Source organism: Octodon degus, unplaced genomic scaffold, assembly GCF_000260255.1.
Source record: "Octodon degus isolate 3935 unplaced genomic scaffold, OctDeg1.0 scaffold00151, whole genome shotgun sequence".
NCBI classification, from domain to species: Eukaryota; Metazoa; Chordata; class Mammalia; order Rodentia; family Octodontidae; genus Octodon; species Octodon degus.
The window spans coordinates 4,585,078-4,590,931 of NW_004524727.1; positions in this window are offsets into that span (position 1 = coordinate 4,585,078).

Here is a 5,854-nt window from a genome sequence, read left to right on the forward strand (position 1 = left end):
CTCATTGCTATCTGTTTGGCAATAAAACTTTGAAAAAATAAATAAATAAATAAATAAATAAATAAATAAAAATTAGCTCCCCAATACAAAACTGAGCATCTGAGATGAACATAAACTTCTCAGATGAAATACAAGTGGTGCATAAATATGTGAAAATATGTTCAATATCACTGACATTGGAGAAATGCTAATTAAAACAACACTGAAACTCCATCAAGAATGAGAATGGCTATCATCAAGAAGTCAACCAATAACAAATACTGGAGAGATTTGGGGGGAAAATGAACTTTTCTCTCCTATTTGTGGGAATGTAGACTGGTAAAACCATTATTGAAAACTGTGTAGAAATACCTCAAAAAGCTAAAATTGGACGTCCAATTCAAGCAAGGAATTCCCCTCCTAGGTATTTTTCAAAAAAAGACGAAAAACATCATACTACATTGGTTTATGTTTACCCATGTTTATTACAACACTAATTATCATAGTTAAATCTTGGAAACCACCCAAATACCTATCAACTGAAGAATGAACAATAAAGATATATTATTTTTGTACAATGGAATATAAGTCAATTATGAAAAAGATATGTTACTTTTGTGTGTGTGTGCAGATCCAGGGATTGAACTCAGCCCTTGCACTTGCCAGGGAAACGCTTATTCCATTGAGCCATCTCCCTGAGCTCTACAAAAAAGATAAACTCATGACTTTTATAGGTAAATGCGTGCAACAAAAGACCACATCATGAGTATAATAAATCAGAACTGCATTGGAAATAACATATTGTCTCACTAGCATGAGAACCCGAAAGGGTAAATACATTCTGAAAGGTACAATAGATACCATGAAAGGGAAACAATCTTTTCAAAGAGAAAAAAGAACTTGAGGGATAAAAAGGATAAAACAAAGAAAGAAGTAAGGAAAAGATATATTATTGTATATATACAGGATTGCTTCCATAGTTGTATTGTTAATTTCTGCTGGCCCATTGAAAGTAAGAGTTAATGCTTATTTTTTCTTCTCTCTTTTAATTTCTTCCAACATTTTAAAGCCAGTTTTTCCTGCTTATATCTGATAATCTAGACAAAGTAATTTGAAGACAACATTTTGCAACATGGCAACCATTGTTGAATTCCTCTTATTGTGTTTAGTGAAATTCTTTATCATTTCTAATGTGTTATTGCACTACATTCTTTTTGAGGAACCAGGGATTGAACTCAGGATCTTGCACTTGTCAGGGAAGCGCTAATTCCACTGAGCTATCTCCATGGCCCTATTGCACTACATTTTATTCCCCTTAAAATTTTTTAAATCTAAAAACGATAGGAAATATAACTTACCTCACCTCACACAGTATAATTTAGTGTTATGCTTAATTAGAATTGATTAAGCACATGTACATGTACCCAAAATAAAAACAACACTGATTGAAAGAAACTAGCAATCTGCAAACAGTATTATTCCTTGGAGATAAAGAGACTCATTTGGTAGAGTGTTGAGATTTCAAATTTTTAATGTATCTCACATTCATTCTTTTTTTTTTTTTTTTTTTGGTATCAGGGGTCAGATCTGTAGAAGACAATATATCCAGGAATCTGGGTTGGGTGAGCAGTGGAAGTGGAAATAGAGAAAGCTGTAAATCGTTCATGGAGCAACAGCCTGCATCAGTCGAATGTGCAGTTCACATTAGGGCTCGCGCTCCCATGTGAATCTAGAGACCAACTGACAGAAGGCAGGACTTCTATAATGAACTCCATGAGGAACAGCTATGAATACAGATGAAGCTTTGATCTCTTTCCTCCTTACCCACCACCATATGGTCAGTGCTTAACAGGATATGGACTATCTCTGCTTTGTGGCTCAGGATTTGGGAACCTCTGTTCTTAAGCCTCTGAGATTCTCAGTGAGATCTACAGGTCACTCTGCAAGACAGCAATGCTGGGTGAAGTTCATGATCATGGAAATGCCTCACTGGTGCTCCCAGTCTCCCACAAAGACAGTGAACAACGTGAGGAGTGTCCCTTGATTATTGCAGAAGGTTCTGTTGTATCTGAGCAGTTTTTGAATTTGCCTACTTTTGCTCCACTCACCATGAGATGTTGTCATTGCCCTCTTATACGTCTTACTTTATTGTTACCCTGTGGTACTGGTGCTTGAGAGCATGGCTTTTGCACTGAGATAACTGCATTATATTTCTATCTGTCTGTCTGTCTGTCTGTCTGTCTGTCTGTCTGTCTATCTACCTACCTACCTACCTACCTACCTACCTATCTATCCATCCATCTATCCACCTATGCATCTATCATCCATCTAACAATCTATCGATCTATCTATCTATTCATCATTTATCAGTGCCTGAGTCTGAAGCTAGAGCCCTTGCACTAAATTACACCCTATTCTTCTTTTTTTATTTTGAAATAGGTTTTTGTTAAGTAGCTAACTTCCCCCTTAATAGCTAAGTTGTCCTGAATAGGCTAGTATTTGCAACCATCTTTTTTTTTTGCAAGCCTCTATTTCCCATGTACAGGATACTATAGGTGTCCATCTATAATACATAACTTCTTTTTGTTAGTTTGCTTTGTAAACTATTGGTAGGACAATGATAGATCCTTGGTAGAGATAGGCAGGAGTGGTGTTTCTACTATTTCAAAAATTGATCAGTGTCAGTGCTGTGATAAAAGAGGACAGCTAATATTCAGTAAATTGAACACAGGAATTCCAGGTATCACATCTTTCCCATAACTCCCATAACTTGTCAACAGTGATAGAAGAGGATGGAGTGTATTCGTCTGTGACTGCATGTGTTATGGCTGTAACTGTGCTTTGAATCCTCCCAAAGTCTTATGTTGTCACAGGTGTGGCTTTTTCAGAGGTATCTGCATTCAGAGTGTGTGACTGGAGAATGGATGTGTGGAAAAATACTAGGCTCAAGAGCAATGGGATTAAGGGTGTGAGTGCTGCCCATCCTGGGTAGTCTGGATAAGATAGAAAGGACAGGAAAATCCTGTGGTCATCTGCTCTGCTATACTTTGCCAGCCACGAACTGCTTCTCATCTGTGATGAGAACCTTGCTTTGGATCCAGAAGGAGATGAACTGAAACCTCTTATAAACTAAGAGTCGAATAAATCTTTCCCTTTTTCAACTTGTGTGTTGGATGCTTTGTCTCAGGAATGAGAAAATGGAACTAAGACAATGAGGTTGCATTATAGGATACCCATGTAGACATACTATGTGACCACTATTACTGCCTATCTCTACTTTAACATTAATATTAGTATGTGAAAAAACAGTCATTGCACTTTAGCCATAACTCTGTAGAAATATTTATAAATTTACCAACAGGTTATTTTGTTGCATCAATTTAATATGGGAGTTTACATTTTTATATCTTTTCCAGAAAGGCAAGCCCATTACAATGAAATTACTCTTTAAATATGTATGCCTCATCTGACTGTCAAACATAATTAGAAAATTTAGAAATAACTACTTGGAAACCTTTTTTAGACAAAGAAGGAGAAACTTGAATTAGTCACACCATTGTTTTATGGGTTCACAATGCCCATCTGTGAAAACTTATGGCCTATTAGAATTAAAAATATCTAAGTTATGGAACAAAGGAATACTAAGAAAATACTCTAAAATTGAAAGTAAAAATCTTTGAGAATTAATTTATTTATAGCATGAATAATTTAATATCCACCTCAGATTTAATTACAAACCATGGCCAATTAACTAATTTAGTAACTGTGTAAATAATGCATAATTTCTATGCTCCAAATGAAACTTTAAAATTACTATAGTACCCAAAGTAGTATAAATAGTAAGATTGATTTCTCTAACATTTCTGAAAAGGAAATAGGATAACGTTATGAGAACTTAGGGTGAGTTTTGTTACTTTGAGCTTTATAACTGGGATTGTCTATAAATATTGGTCATAGCATTTTCGTCTATACTCTGGGAAAAAAGAAAACATTATTAGTGAGTCCATTTGTGTAGATTGTATTTTTGTTGTAACTGGCTGCAATTATAATAACGCAAGCTCATATCTGACATAATATTTTAAACAGTGTTCTTTATAAATTCCTACAACAATGCTTCAATCTATACATTATTTCAATACTAATTTAGTTTGCAGTTCAGAGACGAAGTGGAGAGATCCTGCAAACCTAAATTCATAGTAAGTAGCTGAATAACTCAGTGAATTTGACTTGAGCCTGCCATTATACATGGTAGACTTTACACGGAGCAAGTGAAAAATGTCTATTTAGGACATAATTGATAATAAGAACCATAATATGCTGAACAACATTTGGAGACAATTGAAGATCAACACTTACTGCAATAGGTAGTTTAGAATTTTGAGGAGATTTCTTCTTAACTGAGTGTGAACCACTGCTCTCCAACTTATGTGCCAAATTCCTTGTTCATTTATGCTCAGTGGAAACTGGTAATGTAGCAACGATTACAAGCAATGTTTAGAATGACAGCAAAGACTACAGTTGATTCTTAACTTCATCACTAAGTGATTTTGATGTTTACGTGGAGCTGTTTTATCTCTTAGTGATTCAGTCTTATTGTGTTAGTGGCAATAATGATAGTTAATTTATGCTTTTTAAATTACATGATTTGATAGAAAATTACATGGCACACAGTGTACTATGTATATTCCACCTCGGTGTTCAATATAATATTGTTTCCCACTCATATGAGGGAAGTATTTGAGGAACATAAATACTAAATATTCTTGTTTTGCTCTTTGAATCTTGAAAGTATGAGAAAATTTTAAAACTTTATTTTTTTATAAGTTACAGTAGATGTGGTTAACTTTTTAATACTGCCTTCATTTCCAATATGGCTTGTGCTATATAATTTATACAACCATTTAAAAAGGGAAAAAAATAGCTTCCATATTTGTTGGCTTCATTTTTGTTTTTTAATATATTTGATTGTTACAGGGTCTCACTATGAAGCTTGCACTCCTAATGATCCTCCTGTTTTCAGCGTCCCCAGGGCTGGGATTACAGACATGTGCCACCACACCCAGACTTGATCACTGGCTCAGTGTTCCCAGGGTGGGGCCAGAGCATGCTGTACCAAGGACCAAACTCCGGTCCTTGTGTTTATCTAACCAGGCACTTAGTCCACTGAGCTATATCACTGGCCCTCATTAATTTCATTTTTATCTTCTTCAAATGAATACTTAATCTCTTTAAGAAAAAGAAATCAGTGACTTGCTTCTTTAAAAAAGATAGTGCTTATTAAACACTCACTTGAACCATGATTTTGAAGCAGAATTTTGTCAATTTTCTAATTAATTCTTTCTGGTTTTTTTCAAATATGCTATCCATCAGGGTATTTTTTAAATCAAGAAATCAGTACTTTACAGAATCTTTTTTGTGCTTACCGAGCAAATATATCTCTCACATTCTCCATATAGCTATAGAGAAGAGCTCTCCTTGCCAACCTCCATGTTATTTAGCATGGGAAAGAATTCATCTCAACAGCCTGCAGGAGAGAAAATGTTCTCTCTGCAGCCCCTCTGGGGTCCACTGGAATTCTTGGTGAGGAGGTTCCTGAATCTGCTGGAAAAACCTTCCTTTCCCACAGTGCAAAACTGAAAAACCTTAGGAAAAAATGTGTCCCAAGCTGGATTGAATTGTTCTCATGGTGTGGAGATATTCAACTGACTCTTTTGCCAAAGTGGTAAGTAGGATGCAGTAGGCAAGCCATGTGGTGAGCCAAACAGCACTCTAGTTTGAAAAGGACAATCTATGATGACTCTAGTTCTAAACATAGGAGAGAGAGAAAGAGAGAGAGAGAGAGAGAGAGAGAGAGAGAGAGAGAGAGAGAGAGAGA